The sequence below is a fragment of the Carassius auratus genome, chromosome 19 (assembly GCF_003368295.1).
Source record: "Carassius auratus strain Wakin chromosome 19, ASM336829v1, whole genome shotgun sequence".
NCBI classification, from domain to species: domain Eukaryota; kingdom Metazoa; phylum Chordata; class Actinopteri; order Cypriniformes; family Cyprinidae; genus Carassius; species Carassius auratus.
This window is the reverse complement of record NC_039261.1, coordinates 28230038-28249738: the sequence shown is the minus strand read 5'-3', so window position 1 is coordinate 28249738 and position 19701 is coordinate 28230038. Positions and strand designations below refer to the sequence as shown.

The 19701-nt window shown below is 35.5% G+C and overlaps 1 protein-coding gene and 1 long non-coding RNA gene across 5 annotated transcripts in view; one reads left to right on the top strand and one right to left on the bottom strand.

Moving 5' to 3' along the window:
* Positions 1-878: 878 nt before the first annotated feature.
* Positions 879-19701, top strand: part of znf516 (zinc finger protein 516) — a 36450-nt gene continuing 17627 nt past the window's right edge. For 2 of the 4 annotated variants that reach the window (XM_026289980.1, XM_026289983.1), the window contains exon 1: positions 879-1166. The gene's annotated coding sequence lies outside the window, so the exon portion shown is untranslated. Of the gene's footprint in view, positions 1167-2326; positions 3321-8314; positions 8771-19701 lie in introns of those variants that run through there. The other 2 variants (XM_026289981.1, XM_026289982.1) reach the window with 2 other exon arrangements.
* LOC113120102 (uncharacterized) overlaps positions 14058-19701 on the bottom strand; it is a 38181-nt gene continuing 32537 nt past the window's right edge. Inside the window, exon 3 of the long non-coding RNA XR_003294547.1 lies at positions 14058-15604. This is a non-coding gene — a long non-coding RNA (uncharacterized LOC113120102). The remainder of the gene's footprint in view (positions 15605-19701) is intronic.

The window sequence follows — 19701 nt, the reverse complement described above, 5'->3', positions numbered from 1 at the left end:
TATCTATAAACCCAGTTTAAACCAAAAGTTATTATAAGTGTGATGTATTTATGTCAGTTTTATAAAAGGGGCATTTTAGAGCATTTTCTAACAAATAAACAAAACATGGAAATGTCACGTAACAATTTTTTTTCTTTGCACCTTTAGTACATAGTTGAACACAACTAAATCATATTTGTTTTACTCAGTTTGACCTGCACAAAATGTGCTTCTTTGTTAAAAGGATTTTTTTTTTCAATTACTAATCTTGACACATGATGGTCTAAAGAGGTCACATGACAACAAAATGGCTTCCAGCATGTTGGTTGAGACACTTTGATTTGCCAATTCATACTCCAAAACAAAACAAGTTCAGAAACAGGCTAATGAATAACACTGACTTTTAAATAAATAATAAATAATATTAATTAATCATTAAAAATAAATAAATATCATTTAAAACATTAAATAATCATTTTAAACAAATAATATTAAGCGTTTAATTAATTCGATATTTACATTTTATTTTCTCCAGTTACACAAGCTACATAAAACTTAGCTGTTGTGACTTAAATCAGTTTTGTATTATTTATTTATATGTTTATTTACTTAGTAAATTAAAATATTTTAAATAACCTAAAAGATTCAGAGAAAATAAAAAACGAGCATCTCGTCCTTGACCCATATATATATATATATATATATATATATATATATATATATGTGTGTGTGTGTGTGTGTGTGTGATGCTTTATCTCTTCTCAAATCAACTAGCCTAATTATAATCCTTTACTGGCAATCGTCATACATTATCAGGTTATATGCCAATAGACAGAGATTGTAGCGTTACAAACGCTCTCAACACCAGACTTCTGCATCACCCAACTTTATGCTGAACAAACAATAGTCAATGAAAGAGGGAGGTACCATTGGCGCTCCAGGTGTCGCACCAAACACACGGGGCACTTCGCTGTCGATCCGTCTCGATCTGGATCAACGTCGCTCGATGTCATCGCATTGTTTCCTCGATCTACAAACCTAGGCGATCTGATCGCTTCGATTTGCGATTTCAGCGCTGAAGTCGTTTGGAAACAGCGGATGCCACTCAGTTCGTCATCCTCGCGGAGTGTCACCTTGCGTTTGTGCCGCTGCTCCACAACTTCATTACGTCATTCGTATGTACCGAGGTAAGTTTCGAATCGAATTCTGAGAAGGAATCGATCATTAACAGTAGGGTCGCTAAATCTTTTGTGTTGATAATAGTTCGCTACTTTGAAGGGAGATTGGACGGGGGAGATTTCGCTCGGGTTTGCTGTCGTGATGTGAATAGGCATTGTTTCAGCGCTGGTCTAATTGAGATTAGATTAAGATTAGAGATCATTCTATTGGCAGCTCACTTTAAACGATAGTCGCACACTCAGTGATTGCTTTCTTTAATGTAGATAGCAGTACATAAAGCATGTCGTGTCGCACTCACACATAAACCTCTGCCATAACCCATTCTGTTTGACCAAGCGCTATTTTTAGGAAGTTTTCTCTTCTGGAGATATTTAACCATTGTACCATATAGAGATGGAAATCGGAATTTATTGATTGCTATTGTTCCGACCATTGCATAGGCTAAATCTATTAACGATCTAGTAGACTAACTTTTGAGGAAGAAATGTGCGGAAACAAGAATTTATTGTTATTGGCTAGCCTTCTACACTCAGTTTTTTGAATGATCATTTCAGATTTCTTCATAACATGTAGGCCTAGTATATAACAAATCCGAAATAATGTCAGCACAGGCAAAGGGTGTTTTTACATAGACTTTTAATGAGTTTTCACAGACGTTTTAAGAGGTGGGAATCCACTTGGTGTAACATAAAAGATATAAATATAAAGGCTAAAACAAACAAAACTGGGGTAACAATTGATTGTTTAATTTATTTAGCCTATCCCTATTTATAAAATAGCCTAGCCTACTATGATCGCCCCAGCAAGTGTTTGTGGTTTTAGTAAAACGAGACAGATTAAAGTGCTTTTGATTCACTAAAAAGAACCGGCTCATAAGAGTCATTTGTTTAGAAATCGTAATGCATCGGTTATGCTGTACCCATGTTTTTCTTTTCTTTTCTCTCCGCTATAAAGAACCGGCTCATTAAAGAGTCGTTCGCTTGACATTCGAGCTACAGTGGTTGCGTCGTACAACTACAGTATGTTTTTGATTCACTATAAAGAACCGACTCATAAGAGAATCATTTATTCTGGATTCGGACTATGCTGGCTGCTGTTTGTTTCGCGCTGTACATTCAGTAGCAATGCTGGTATAAACAATACTTAACACAGTCAGAACAGCTGTGCTCCGAGAATACACGTCCAAGAATCCAGTGTCGTGAAAAGCATTCGGTCCGGTAGGCCTAATAGTTAAATGGCACCTATTCTTAAGAACCGTTTCTCCTTTTCCAACTCTATTTGTGGGAATTCAGAAATGTAAAGCTTTTGAGCTGACATACAGAGGTGTCGTCTATGTTTTAACATAACTTTTAGCAAATTTAGGCTATTTACGTGAATGTTTTCTTAACATTTAGATATACAATCGACAAATATCGACCAGCAATATATTTTTTTTCTCACTAGGCTATTTATTATTGTTAATTTAACAGTAGCCACGTCATGTATTTGATATTGTGTAGGCTACAAGTGCATTTTTTGTTCTGATCGTAGCTTTAAACCAAAAACTCATCCAGGTTTAGGGAAACAGATATAAATTTAAATAAACTTGTTGATGAAGTGCAACACATGATCCATCACTGAAAACCAATTATTTTAGATGGAAAAAACATGCCATGCAATTAGCATTAAATTAGGTTATCAGCTATCTTCCATCATCCTATTGATTTTTTTTTTTCGACATGATTAGACATGATCTAATATTAGACATTTGTACGTTTCTTTTGGGTGCAATACACAATAGCGATCAATGGCTTCGGAATGGATTGTCTTAAATCTAAACCCAGTGTTATTTTGAGAGCTATTACAGTCTAGGGCGGGGCTTTGGTGCTTTACTTTTTTTGTTTTGTTCAGTTTTTTTTCCTCCCCTCTCCCTGAAAGCTTGTCGGATGCTTGTCAGTTCGCATTTAGCTTACCATTATCAAGGCTCAAAGCCTTTAGGACGACGGACTGCGATTTATAGGGAATTTTTGGATAACGGTCCTGTTGAATTGGGATCTTAACTATACGGAGATAAGGAATATGTGATTGAAGCATTTGGAAAGCAGCTGAGGATGTTCGTGCTTCCTAAAGAATGTGCATGACTGATCTTCCACATGAGGACACTTGATTAATAAAAACATATGGTAAGGCGTTTTACAGCTAAAACGTAATCAAACTAAGTATTGTGTATACTAATTATAGTATGTTTCTGACCATACAGTATTTGATTCTGTAATAAACTTTGATAAGTAAACGACTACAAACATCTAAAATTCAGAAACTGGTTATAATCTTAAAGCAACTATTAAAGTGTTTTATTGCTGCTAGCTCCTACTGTGTTAAGTTTGCATGCTTATTTACATATTAGGAAGGTTATTGTGCTCATTAGCTTGGATAAAAACTGTTAAACTGGTTTTATTGTTGTTTGATAATGATAATGAGGAGAAGGAAGGGGAGGAGGGTGATATGTGTGTGCATTATCACAACTGTCATAGTGCCAAGGAACATCTGCTCATGTGAAGCTGAAAGTTCATGTACCAGTCAAATAAGTTGAGGGAGGTTTTTTTTTGGTAAATGACACAACAGGCATATGCATGGCTCTCTTGTTGTGTTATTAGGTGAATTTGCTGGCATAAGGGCTATTGGGGGGGGTGCTGCTGGGATGGCGTCAGCACACTAGTTAATACCCCTTTTCTTTGTGAGGAGGGGTCTGTTTCTGACTAAAATGAACGGGTTACTTTTGTGCTTTCTTTTGGGTGTAGGAGTGTATTCATTTTCTGGCATTGCTGGTTTATGTTGCAGTTGTTATAGTAGGTTTCATGTAGATAGAAGTGGAGTATTTGCGGAGTTGTTTTGTCATGGTGTTTAATTTGAAAAATGTTTTAAACATGCATGCATCTACATGCATGCTGCTCCAGTGGCGTCGACATGTTTTCACAACAGAAGGAGGACTACATCATGCACATGTAGTTTAACTCTAAAGGAACAACGGCATGTCTTTCTAAAAAAAGTTAGTGTTGATATGTGAAAATAATTAACTTCTCAAAGTCCCAACTGCATACTTGACTGTGTTTACTAAGTTATTGGTTGTCAAGAGGCTGCCATGGGTTTAAAAAAAAAAGACACTGAACACTACAGTTATTCGTGTGTTATGTGCGATAGACAAAAAAAACCTTACCTTGCAGCAGTGGTGGGAGATATTTGCATGGGCCTTTTGCTAAAGTCACTTCCCTTTTATGTGCATCTGCTTACTGTGCTCAGCCTCAATGAAGCAAGTTGTTTACATGGCTTCGGTTCACGCACTACACACCTTTTTGACAGTGCAAATCAAACAAACTCCAGCATGTTCATTCGGGAATGAGTGAGTGGGTGTTGTACTGCTTGTTTGAGTTGTGAAGAGACCTAAGTGACCTGTGAAATCCCAGCCGTGACTGTTCTGAGATGTAAGGAAAAGTGATAAGATGGTCTGTGCTTGTTTTGTTCTTTGTTCATCGGAAAAGGGCCAGGGGCCTTGGGTTCAACCGTTTAAATGTCGAGGGATGTGGGATTTTTGGATTTCAAGACTTTTCTGTGAATGGGAATGGAATAAAGAGCCTTTTTAAAAATGTAAATTAGTTTAAAAGAGTGATGGTGGAATTGGAACCTAAGCTGTTTACTTAAAAATAACTGTTTGCCACATTCCTAAAAAACAGCGGGCTTTTTATTGGTATTGATAGTGCCACGAGGAACCTTTAACATAGTGGAAAATTAATACAATTTGTAAATGTTTTTCACATTAGCACTTCTATGACAGTACTTCTATGATCCCACTTTGGAAACTATATTTTTAAGAACGCATGGGATATTTGCGTTGCACAAAAGGTTGCTTAAAATTGAAAACATTCTTAGGATTATTAAAATGTACTTTATTCAAAAAACAAAAACATAAAGTTCTTTAAGGAACTGTTCACAGAAAGTTTCTTTGAGGAACTAAAAATGGCTCTTCTATCGCATTGCTTCAAAAACCCCCTTTTACAACCAATATTTTTAAAAGTGTCTACAGTACCTAGAATACACAGCATGGTTACTTATGCATCTTTTCAAATATATCCAAAAGATTAAATAACACTACACAAGTATCTGGTCTTAATTTGGCATACCCATTTGTGGCCAGACTATTTTCACTGTGTTTGAGGTTTATGGCTTTTGAACTTGTGTTGGCCTTGCGAAGCTGACCCTGTTCGCCCCCTTAACATTCAACTACTGTATGACTTAACAAGCGTTTTCAATGCGTCCTCTTGCAACTCCTAATAGTTCAAGATCCGCTGGCTGGAGGAAGGGTCCATTAACATTATCAGTGGCTTTGAGTACAGGCAGTGGGGAGGCTAAAACAAAAGGCACAAGGGTGGCATTGTGAAGGATCAGCAGTAGATTACTGGAATTCTTTTTGCGTGGCCTGAATAAGCTTCTAGTTCCCCCATCTGGGCACATGGGAAAAGCTTACATTTGCAACTGTAATATTTTAATGCCATTGTTATACTGAAGCAATTTGAGGCTGCTTAGCCATTAGTGTCATTTGGATTCAAAAGACGTAATAACGGGCGATCCTTTTGGTGAAGTGTGTGCAGTAATGTTTTATGATACATTCTGTTGATTATTAAAACACTCATAGTAGGGGAAATAGATTTTATGAGTTGACTTTATTGCTAGAGTATGCGTAATGTGTATTATATAATTTCACAAAGCTGTTAAATGTCTCATTGCTGCACCATTACCTCTCATTGTTCATTAAATCAAACATTTACAGAAGTAGATGAGAGCGAGCTAGTGGATTTGGTCATGCAGTATGTCATCGACGGAAGTGCAGTTTTACCTGTTGTGGATTAATTTGAATAACTGTCTGTTTGATAAACTGCTGATTGTTGTACATTCAGTCTAATAGAATCATAATCAGGAAAATGTCTTTGAGGATATACACACAGGGTTCAAATTGAGAGACAAAGTCAATTTCCATGTATCCTCGGGAGCAATAGTCCTGAAAGGAAATAACCATACATTTCTTGAATTCTCTCTATTGTGGTCTTAATCCAGCTTTGGTTTGAATTACAGAGAGCGAGTTAAATGAAAATGTGCGATTGTTCCCTTAAAGAGATAATTTACACACAAATTTACGTTTGTTACTTACCTTCATGTCATTTAAAATCCACTTCTTTTTTTCCCTGTAGAAATCAGGCAGAATGTCTGAGCTTCTCTTTTCCACAATGAAAGTAAATGGAGACTGGGGTTGTCAAGCTCCCAAAAAGACAAAAAAGTATTAGAAAAGCATCGTAAAAGTAGACACATCACTTGTGCACTATATTCTAAAACCATGGAAAAACAGTAATTTAAGTCAATTTTCACTAAATACTGTTCATGAGAATGATGGTATCCATTCCCTTTCATTGTAAGGAACAAGGCAGCTTGGATACTCTTCAATAAATAACTTATTTAAAGTGATCGTCAACTCAAAAATAAAAAATCTGTCATCAGTTACTCTTCATCATGATGTTCGGAACCTGTTTGTCTTTGTTTCTTCTGTGGAGCTCAAAATAAGTTATTTTTTAAAAATGATGATAATCAGAGAGTTTTGGGACCCATAGATTTCCATAATATGGACAAAACATGTCAAATAAGTAAACGAGGCCCCAAATTATTGGTTACCAACACTCTTCAAAACATAGTCTTTTATGTTTCACAGAAGAAAGAAATGCATGAGAGTTTGGATTGAAATGAGAGTGAGTAAATGATGACAGAACTGTGAATTTTGCTTGGACGTTTCCTTTGTCAAAAAAGCTTGGAATGGCATAACAGTGAATACATTTTCATTTTTGGGGTGAACTGTCCCTTTAAGACGCTGTTTCTACATTAAATTACTTTTATTATTGTCAATGTTATCAGTTTGATTCAGTTATAATAACCATATTCTTCCTTTGAACAACAAACAATTTACATATAAAGCACATTTACATGTTACATTACATGTTAGAATTGCGCCTGACATACTAGCATTAGATTAAAAATGACATTTACACCAGTTGTCACAGAACCTGTCATGTTCAAGATGTCAAGTTGTGCTAAGGCAGCTAAACGTGATAATTATGGCAAGTTTGACTACATCCTAACTGACAACACAGCTGAGATGACTAATGAGTTTGCAAATAAAAGAACCTAATGAGTTGCCAAATACTTGTTAATGCGCACCCTCTAGACAGACGAGCAGACACATGCTCTTATTGAGTGGTGTGTTATGTCTTCAGTGCTCCCCCTGGCCATCTGATAGGGAGCTGGCACCACGGCCCAGCAGCTCCAACACGCGTGGTCAACATGTGGGTGGTAATCCTGCTATTAGGGTAATCTGCTCAACCCACCAATCAATAACGAGCACGCCCATCCTCCATCATAGCCCTGTAACAGGGAAAATTAGGGCTGAAGAAAAATGATTTAATCACTGGGATTAAGTGCAGCTGAGGGGGAGGAGAGACTCCGCATGAAGAGTTTAATTTGCTGAGTTAAGACGTCCAGTTTAAGAGTGAACAGATGCCATCTTAAATTGGTTGATATTTATTTGATTATATACCTATTTGGGTTTTTTTTTTTTTTTTTTTTTGATTAGGCAGTAAATGGTCCATGTTTTATAGTAAATATAGAGTAAGATTCATACGGTTTCTTCAGAAAGTCTTTGGATACTTAAACCAGTAATTTAAAACGTAGGAATGCCATTGCATTAAGCAACACAATTTTAAACCAAGTGCTGTTCTTAAAGAAAGCACTTTTCAAGCTGAACATTTCATTAAATAATTATTTGGACATGTTCAGATTGTTTACTTGGTTAAGTTAAAAGTAAATTCTCAGTCATTTGTTTGCTGCTCGGTTTGAAATTTAAATATAACATGCAATCAAATGAGTATTTTAATTAATTATATTGAAGTGTACAATTTACGTACTGTATGTAGTATAAACAATATGGAAATAAAATGAATGTTTTATTTTTTGATAGATTATAAATAATCCTAATGTAATTATAAAATGTATTATTTTATTTATTTGTATGTTTGTTTATAATTCCAGATGTCATTCCGCTTCATATTAGAGTAATTCTGTTTTGAGGCATTACGCCTCAACTGGTATAGTAAGTAAACCTAACTGTACTTGTTTTTCCAGAGTGTTTAGTTGAGAACACATGTCCTAATATGTCTGTGTGTTGTTTTATATGTACGCAAACAAAAACTCTCTTGACTAGAGGTTATTCAAATAATGGCAGATCCTTTATCTTTTAACTTGGTAATGCTGACTAATCAGCATCAGTCAGTATAGTGGAAAAACAGGCTGGTGATGTCATTACTGTAAATTGCTGGTGGTAATGCGAACAAATATGTTTTGAGCATAAAAACAGTTTTGGGATGATTGTCCAGAATTTGTTGTGTGTCTAGTGGAGGGCTTGGCACATGGGTGAGCTGGCAGCAGCGGGCAGAGAGAGAGAGACCGAGAGAGCTGAGCAGGGCACAGCTTTGGCACTAGAGAGCACAACAAGTGATGGCAGTGTGTATCTTCCTGTCCAACGTTCCAACAGGAACAGGTTGGTACTGTATACTGCACACATCCCTGTGTTTGACCATGACCTCACTGCCATCACGTCCAGCATATAGGAAGCAAAGTTTTTCTGAACCACTGCCACTGCCTTTGTCCTTTTTAAAGGGATAGATTACTCGGAAGTCATATTTATATACGGTTTATCCCCATGTTATGAAAGTAAACGGGGAATGCAGCTGTATAGCTCCAAAATGACAAAAAGCAACATAAAAAAATCATAAACTATATACATTGTAATTTATAGTGAAAATCCTTCTCAGTATGATTTTATTGTGCTTTTTTTTTTTTTTTTAAGACTCCAGTTGTCAGTCATGGTCATAAAATGGAAAAGACCAGCCCAGATTTTCTTCATAAATTCATCTTTTGTGTTAAAAGATAGGAATTAATGTGATTTGGGACAACCTGATGTTGAATAAATGACAATTTTACAGTCAGTAAGATTTTCTTTTTATTATTAAAGGGTTAGTTCACCCAAATATTAAAATTATGGCATTAACTCCATTAATCTTCGCAACACAGTTTAAGATATTTTAAATTTAGTCCGAAAGCTTCCTGTCCCTCCATTGAAAACGTATGTATGGTATACTGTCCATGTCCAGAAAGGTAATAAAATCATCATCAAAGTAGTCCAAAGTAGTAACACGTCAATAGTGTCACTGCAGTGTTGTGAACGCGCTCACAACAGACCTGGAAGAGAAGACAATGTTGAATAAAGTCGTATTTTTGTTATTTTTGGACCAAAATGTATTTTCAGTGCTTAAAAATATTCTAACTGACCCTCTGATGTCAAATGGACTACTTTGATGATGATTTTATTACCTTTCTGGACATGGACAGTATACCGTACACACAGTTTCAATGGAGGGACTGAGAGCTCTCGGACTAAATCTAAAATATCTTATACTGTGTTTCGAAGATGAACGGAGGTCTTACAGGTTTGGAATGACATGAGGGCGAGTCATTAATCACATAATTTTAATTTTTGGCTGAATGAATCTTCTAAAGAATCATGTGACATTGCAGGCATAAATGACATAAATATGTTAAAATACAAAAAGGTTCTTTTACATTTTAATGGTATTTCACAATAAGACTGTTTTTGCTGTATTTTTTAAACCTCTTAATGACTGTAACTTTAATTAGTAGCCTATAATTCTTATTTTTGGGTGAACTGCCCCATTTTGTGGCTTTACCTCATTGCAGCATAACCAACCATATTAAACTAAGACCTGACCTTTCCAGACTATAGCAATGCTGAAAGACTGATCATATGATACCATGAAAGGCCAAATTAGACTAGACCATACCAAATCAAACCTGGTTAAACCAGATCATGTTATACAATTAGAGCAGAATACTTCTTCAAAGCACAGCACATCATCCATATCAGTGCCACACTAGACCAAACCTGATTATACTACTAAGAACCAGACCAAAGCCTTTTATGATACTTTATTCAGTAGTGCATAATCACACAATGTCTAACAAATGTTCCATTTGAGATTACAGAAACAAACCATTGTTGCCACTGGCTGGAAACCACACAAACAACTCCACCCTTAGACAGAAACAGCCCTTTTTCTCTAGAGCTTTTAATGCAAACCAACACAGACCCAATCTTTACTGATAGAAGTACCCGGAATTGTAATCAAAGTTTCAGATACTAAGTTTATATTGTGTTTCTGGCTTGGATTCATTTTGTAAAAAAACTATGTAAACTTGACTTGACAGTTTTGTTTTACGCAATCGACTTTCATTGTCTGCACAAAAACAACTGAAACATTCTTCAAATGATCTTTTGTTTTCAGCAGAGGAAAGTCGGTTGTAGTTACAGTCTTTGGTTTGAAGGAAAACATTAACAAGCTGTGCAGTTCTTCACTTGATTTATGGAAAGTTTAAGCTTCAGCAAAGACAAACATTCAGCTCGTCAGGGTTTTGCATTTCACCATCAGACGCTTTTATTTATTTTTGAGGGCACTTAAACTGATTACTTAAAAATTACATTGTCCTACCGGATCATAGCTATACAGTATTACACTATAGTGCTATATATAACATTAAACTGCACTATCATACACTATATCTAATAGCTGTCGCTATTTAAAGAACAGCTGTTACGAAGTCAGAGGTTTGTAACTCAGGTATTTCTATACGAGGATCACATTGTTTTTTTTTTGTTTTTTTTTGATTCCACGTTTTGTCAAAGCAGTGGTGCATTTGCTCTTCTCTTTACGCAGTGCACCCCTCTGTATTTTAGAAACTAGCTAATAGTCTCTCGTCTCTCTGGAGATGTCCCTGTTGTGCCTTTTTCCTGTGGACTGATTGCATGTGGATTTCAACTAATTGGATCCTGTGGATGTCAAGGCCTTGCTGCTGTAAATTATTCAGAGTCAGGTTTGTCTGTAAAACAACATGTAGAAAAGCACAGCACGTTATATCTTTGGTGTACTTTTTGTATTTAAAACCGCTAAATATTAGATGTAGACTAATCATTGCTGTAAAGTATATAGGTGTGTATATATTATTTTGATTCATACGGTTGTATGAATGGGAAGGAAATATCTTGCAAAAGATTAAAGGTGGAATTTCCAGTGAGTGGTGCTAAGTGTTTTCAGTTTTATTCGAAACGGACCACTATGAATGTGACCCCCTGGTTGTTCTACATATTACATCAGTTAGAAAATAACATTTCCAAAGAATGGTGCTAAATAGTTAATGTGCTATTACGTTTGAAAATAACGTACACTAAATCCTACCCTAACCGATAATGGTAACAAAATCAAACGAGACAAAAACATATGCTGAGACAACCACGGCATTCTATCTTGTATCTACAAGTCTAAAAGTTTTTTTTAATTTTTTTTTTTATGACTCAGGTTTCACAGGATTTGCACCCAAATGCAGTGTTGTACCAGGTGAGCTCCTGAGCAAGTTTACTACGTCAGAAAAGCCATGCATGTCATGTGGAGCTGTGATGCAAACATTAAATGTGTTGGTTTATAAATCATGTACTAAAAGTCATAACAGTACTGTGCAAAGAAACGCACAAAAAAAGTATTAATCAATATTCTACCCTGTGATCACAATTTGTTTGAACAAGAATGAAAAGTCAGTGGTGTTTCAGTGCCACTAGTGTTCATTTCATCTGGAAACTGCAGTGAATTGTATGTAGCAGTGCGTTTTTGGAGTTTGTTTAAATAGAGGCACATTTTTCCAATGAGCCTAGGTTGTAAATATTAGCAAATTTCAGCTTCCCCAACAGCTGTTCCTCTGAAAAAGAGCTCCGAGATTATTAATAGCTCAAGCTCAAGGGGTTTCGCTTATTGAGAAAAATAAAGCTACCATTCAGTGCCAAACCTCTCGTATCCAATACAGTGCATCCCTTCTGTTCAGATTACTCAAGTAAGTTCTTGAAGTCTGAGTTTCTAATGCATTTTTGCAAGCACATACAAAACAAACAACACTCGCTTGTGAGTACAGCTATTGCAAAGTGTTGTACCTGAAATCAATATGTTGTTGTAAAAAGTGGAATCAAAACCCCTTATTGTCTGGACAGCAGTTTTGTTTGTAAGGAGATACAATAAGAAATTCAGTCAAACAAATGATTTTGGTGTATGAAGTTTAAAGGACTAACAATTTTCCAGCATTCTACATGCATTTTTAACATTAAAGTTTATACTTTCATTTAATACATTAAGTAGTATTTCTAAATTAACATTGTTATTATTTTAAACCTATGGCATTAACTGATGCTAGTATATACAACTTTATTTTTTTTATTTTAAGGCAATGACAGAAGTAATATATACTTAATTCCTTGACAACCCCTCGTCACATGATTCAGTTTAAATTTATAATTCATCGTCAGTGCTGCTGGTCCCCTGAGGGCAAAACTCTTCTACATCTGTTTTTTTTTTTTTTTCTTTTTTGTATTGTGACAAGTGATAGTAGCACTGTTCTCCAACACTTCACCAAGTCTGTTTAAAGAGGTTCAGAAAGATCAGCTGAATGATGTCTGTGGTCTGAAGAAGGACACTGGCAGCTTTAGTTCTCTTCGTTTGGGGTGACTGGGATTAAAGGGTGTAATCCACCTCATTTTGGCACCAGACGTCCAGCTGGACTGACCTCAAATCCCAGAGAGCCCGACATGACATACTGTATTCCTCAGTGAGGGGAACGCTCAACACCATTTTGATCAGACATGAGCCAAAAAAGCCCTTTACACAATAACTTGGTAGGCTATTGTTAAAGTTAAGCTGTAGCAAATGACCAAAATAAGACAATGGGAGAATCTGACGAAAATTTAACAAAATGTACAGATGATGTTTTACACCACAAGAATAAATACATAAACAAACATACAAACAAACAAATAGGAAACCTGTATTTAGATGTTGCATGTAAAACTAAGCCAGCTTTGTCTATATGGCACATAACTCCCACAATTCTCAATAGACTGCAAACTACTCAGAAATATCAATGCCATTACTGTAAAAAATGTTTAATGGTCAATTATAATTTAGGTAGAATTCTTCCAAGTAGATATATTATAATACTAGTTGTTGTACTAAATTGAGTTTATTCTGCTAAAAAAAACCTTTTAAATTAGTGATTTATTTATATGATGTCACAGGGCAAAACAGGATTGTTTATATTTATATATTAGTGTTGTCAAATGATTAATCACATCCAAAATAAATGTTTTAGTGGTAACACTTTAGAATAAGGTTCCATTAGTTAATGTTAGTTAACTACTTTCGTTAACATGAACTAAGCAAGAACAATCCTTCTACAGCATTTATAAGTCTTAGTTCATGTTAATTTCAACATTTACTAATGCATTATTGAAATCAAAAGTTGTGCTTGTTAACATTAGTTAATGCACTGTGAATTACCTTGAACTAACAATGAATAACTGTATTTTCATTAACTAACATTAACGAAGATGAATAAATACAGTAATAAATGTATTATTCATTGTTTGTTCATGTTAATTAATACATTAACTAACATTAACTAATGGAACCTTATTCTAAAGTGTTACCGTTTTGGTTTACATAATGTATGTATGTGTATTGTGTATATTTATTATTATCTAAATATAAATACACACAAGCATTTATATATTTAAGATTTTTTTAATATATATTAAAAACATTTATATTATAAATTATGAATATAAATACAGACATGTAAATATTTTCGAAATATTCTGTATGTGTGTATTTATGAATACAGAAGTATACACAAAACACATACAAATTTGTACTCTTTGTATTCGATTAACTGATCATGTTTTGAAAATCATGAATTGTAGTAAAATAAAATAATTGTAATTTTAGGGTTCAAATATGATACAATAACATTATAAACTGAACTTATGAATGTATTAGTTTGTAAAACTGCTTTAGGTACTGTTTACAGAGGGACTTGCCTGTTCCTTTACAGCTGATCAGGAACACTGAATGTATTGCTGCTGATTTCTCACAGATTGTGTCGGACTGTTGTCAGCAAGAGTGAAAAACGAAATCTTTTCTCTGGAGGGTGTGAGTTGGGCGTCCTCTCTGCCGATCCATCAAAATTCCAGCTATTGTTGCGCTCCAGTGGTTGCTCTATAAACAGGAAGTGAGACCTCTCATCAGAGCAAAGGCTTCCTGTTGTAATGACACCACACATACATACACATGTTATTCTCTCTGGTTACTTCTGTACTCTCTCACACACACACACACACTAGCCATCTCCTCCCACCACCTCACACACACATATATGCACACATACCAGATGGGAGATGGGTGTGACGGGGAGTTTCATTAAAAAGAGACAGATCTTCTCTTACCAGAACAGGAACACGCAAAAGAAGAACAGAGAAGAGGGAGGGAAAGAGAGCGATCGAGATGGCTTTCATGGTGTTAGATTACCTGTCCTTCTCTGAACTAACCAGAGTGAGAGAAACCAGACGTTTTAAGAAACTTGAGCTTGTTCAGAGACTGTGACGATGACCTTAAAGCATAGATTGATATTCTTTAATGTATTAAGCCCCTGATGCATAACATCAATACTCTGATTATATATATTTTTAAAAATCTTAATGATTGTTTTTACTTCCAAACAACCCTAGTTAAAAATAAACATACTTAAATGTATTTGAAATGCTAAGTATATACTACAAATACATTTTCATATTTATGTGCTTAATAAAATACCTTACAATAGTACATTTAGTATACTAAACTGGTATACTTAAAGTCTGCTTAATTGTAACAACTAATTTAATGCACTTTAATTGTGCGAAAGTAGTGCTGAAGTCCAATTAAAGATATACTTAGTATATTTGTGCTAAAGTGGAACTGTATACTTCAGGTACACTTTAAGTATTTAGCATTTAAAGGCTGATATTATTTAAAGATCATATATATAATGAGTAAGCAAGCACTGACAAAACTGTACAGTGGCTTTTCCCCCTGCGCAGATGAGCACTAACTCACATTTTCTTTAGAAAATGTAAAAATGTATTTACATTCATCTTTAAATACTTGCCACTTCTCATGGTTCTGGTATAATAAACAGTATTTGCAGGGTGAGAGTTATCGCAGTGTGAACTCAACATTAATAAATAAACAGCTGGAGAGACAATACTTTGAAGGCCATGAGAAAGACATCTGGCTGCCCTGCAAGCTCTAACTGAGCGACCGTGATCACATCTCTCGCCAAGGACGCAGATATACTTACGGAGGCCAGACGGTTCTTGGGAAGAGTGTCCCACTTGGGCTGCCATCAAGGTCAATAAAGCATACAGGCAGTGGAGGGATGAGCTGTGCTGTTTGAAAGTGTATATAACACAAAAATTGATGAAATGTTGTACTTTTATAGCCTAATTCTGGAAGCTTTCAACAGTTTTTGGACAGTTACATGAGTAAAGAAATACAAATTTTCTGTAAACCATCTAAGAAAAAGATTTTTGCTGTTCATTGCATTTTAATTAGAACTCTGGCAAATATGGGTCAAATCTAAGAGCAGCTCATCTGGTGCAGATCTGGCAACCCAAAGCCAGGCACTTAACCCCGAGTTGCCCCAGGGGGCTACCAAAGCCCCTATAGTCAACAATCGCTCCGGCTATAAACCCAGTCAAGAGGTTTAGGCTGCTCTGTGCCAAAACATATGCTAGATGTAAAGATGAAACATTGAAATGGTTTACAGACCTTTGAGGTGAACTCAAAGAATGACCCACATTTGCAGCCTTTCTTTTTCTTTTCTTTTTTTGTCACATTTATTCATTTTACCTTCATTTGTTGAGAAAGTGTGCGCAAAAAAAGAAGGGAAGGGAGAGACAAAAAAGAGAGCGAGTAAGAGAGTCTTAGCTGGCTTCACCATGATAATCTAATCCCTGTTCAGAGAGCTTTTTTTAGAGAGCAAGTTAATGCCTTCAGATTATAGTTCAGCTGTAGACCACGCCAACCACACTAGTGTATCTGCAAGCCACTTACTGTCACTCTAATCAATTCTACAGTTACCCAAAGAAATAAATACACGTCTAAAGGGGTTTTATTGAATCAAAACTAAACCCATAAAATGAACTTGTTACGTAAAATAAACAAGAAAAAAACTATAAAAAAAGAAAACACTTTTTTTTTCAGAATCATTTCTTATTTCTAAACTTGCACTAAAATAAATAAAACAAAAACGAACATATAAATGAATACTAGAAAAAAAAAACAGATTACTTTGCTTCATGAACAAGTCATTAAGACCGGATTGGAATGGATCAACTGATTCGTTGATGCTGATTCAAAAGAATGATTAATGATAATCAAATAATGATAGGCTGCTTCTTAATTTCAGATTGATACTTCCACTATGACTTCAGATAGTTCATAAATCATATAGACTTTTTTTTGGGTGTATCTTTGTCACTTTGAAGCTTGATGGCCACAGTCATCATTCACTTTCATTCTTTTAAAAAAAATGACCAGTATTCCTCAAAGTACACTTGTTGAATATAATTTTTAATTACATGAATTTGAGTAAATGATGATAGAGTTTCAAGATTAGTCGATTTAGAAAGTTTTCAAAATCAATGTTAATTTTAATTTAAAATTTGCCGTTGTTTGAAACTATCAAGTCATAATAGATTGCAGGCATATCATATAGACCAGACCTTTGTCTGTTTGAGTGTGTATGTGTGTGTTTCTTGGATGAGCTGTGTGGCCGCATAGGTGTTATGTCATACTGCCATCAGGAGTGCTGCAGAGGCTCGGCCTGATATTACATAAGCATTACTGCTGGTGTCCCTCTATCATCTCTCTATCATCTCTCTATCACTGCTGTCACACACACACACACACACACACACAAAGGAATACATGCACACTTGCATGCTTTGGCTTGCACCCAAAAAACACACATATATGCCCACCTGTGGACACCTCTAGAAATATTTTCCTTTTATCCCACTAACATTTATATGGGAATGTACAACTTTGACAGATCTGCATGAATTATGGACACTACTATTATAGAGTGAATTCATAAGAGTCACTTTGTAATACACAGTCTAGCTGAATAGTAAAATTGCATTAGTACATTGGTGCTCAAATGGTGCTCCCCATTAAAAAGGCTTTTTCACGCTGAACACGAAAATTTGGCTCGATAACACTTTTGAATATAAACAATGATTGCTATGGGGCTATGCACCAGGCACAATGATTCGTGGGACGAAAAAGCAAGGATTTTTCATCCTGTGTCGATTATTCAAACATTAATATAGATTAAGAATATCTTTAATTATCAAAAACCTCTATTGACCAAAAGGTCTACTCCTTTTAATAACACAATTTAATAACAGTTTTGAAGTTGCTGCTAATCAGAAAGTGTCACATTTGTTGTATGGAACCTAATTTTCAATTCATATCGTCATTCAGGATTTCCAGATTCTTTGCTTGGACATCAAGCACACTAGCAGGAAAATAATCCCTCGCTTTATTGCTTGTGTAACCGTGTTCTGGCTTTAGGGAGTGGTGTTGTGTAGCGACGGCGCTGGGAGGTCGTGGAGCCCTCGCACGTCTGCCGTCTCTACTGGAGAAACGCTGCTCTCATAATACTGATGTCCAACCATTATCATTCCATTATACAGTTATGAGCTATGAATTCTGCCTGAGCTTGGACAAAACTGCTGCTTTGTGAAGAAGTCACTGCAGCGGTGTAATCGTATTAGTAGATGAGCATCACAAGTCAGTAACACACACATTGTGCTGCACTGTTGGTTTGTGGTGTAAGATCGACATCAGCAGTGCCATTGTAGTCCGTTTCAAAGCCTACGGCCCCTCTTGCTCAACCTCTCGTGGTATTTTAGGATTTATCAAACACACACACACTGACATGCAACATGTTTGTTTGGCACGGATGCAACAATTAACATATGTGCACAGTGCACACACAAACGCACATAGGATTTTGGCTCACGGTTTACGTTTCAAGCCAGGGCGTGTTAGAAAAAACATATGTGTCAGGGACTTGTTTAGCTCGGTCTTTCACATGAGGATATACACACTTTTTCTCTTTCTCTCACACACACACACACTGGCTCAGAGCAGAGGAGTAGTGTCCAGAGCATGGGGCGTTTGTGCTGAGCTGGACTAGCCGTCAGGTTGAATAAGCGAGCAGACAGTTGATTCGCCATAGCCATTCATCAGCCAGAGAAAAGAGAGGAGGGGAAAGAATGGAGCTCTCGCTCAGGGCTGTCTCTCTCAGATACGGGCCTGTGTATGTGCTGCTGTTTCTTTCCAATGAAAGCTGGCTGTCTTTGTGTGTGTTTTTGTTTTTACAGGCACATATGTTGTTGCTTGCGTGTCTGTGGCGTGTGAACAGCGGATCCTGATTTTAAATGCGCCCGTAAGGATGTGATTTCACTTTTGTGAAGAATTTCCTCAAGCATATGGCTGCTTATCAATCATTGATCATTTAATTATGATTTAATTACTTCAGCAGTAATAAAAAGTACAGTGCTAATAAGGATAGATAACAATTACATTAAGCATACTTTGTATAGTTTATACTGTAAAATTCCACAAGGTAGCAAATAATATGCTTAATGTGCAACATTTAATTAATTGTTTAAAAAATAATTGTTAATAAAAATTAATTTAAAAAAATAGTAAAAAGTAAGATTAATTTACACTATTGCACAATTTTTTTTTTTAGATATTAAATACTTTAAACAGCAAGAATGCCCTAAAAGTGACAGTTAAACAGTAATTTTACAAAAGATGTCCATCTTAAATGCTGTATTTTATTCTAAATTCTATTCATCAAAGAATCGTGATTAAAAAAATATAGCATGGTTTCCATCAAAATATTAAGCCACACAAATGTTTTCAACATTAATAATAAGAAGAACAGTTTCAGTTTCAGCATATTAGAATGATTTCTGAAGGATCATGTGAAACAGAAGACTTTTTTTATTTTTACATTTCACAATGTTATAATTGTATTTTTAATCAAATAAATGTCTTGGTCAGCAAATATCAAACAACTTATCAATTCAAAACTTGCATTCAATGTACAGTTTATTATGTTATTTTGTATTTGTTTAGTTTTTTTTCACCCATGCAATGTTTTTAATGGAAATGTTATAGTAATAACTACAACAGCATGATAAAAAGTGACGACAATACAAATACTTTAAAAGCACCATAAAATGGATTTGTATGAATAGTGTGCTATAGTCTCGACATGAGCTTTGAAAATCTGTGAAAAATTACCATCCCCTCGTCACAATAAACTGTAATTGTGTACATTTTATACACCCCATTGGAAAAAAGAGCATAAGGATTTGAAACACTGATGAGTGAGTGAGGGTGACCAAATGATGACAAAAATTTTGAGTGAACTGTGCTTTTAAGATGACTGAATCACTGT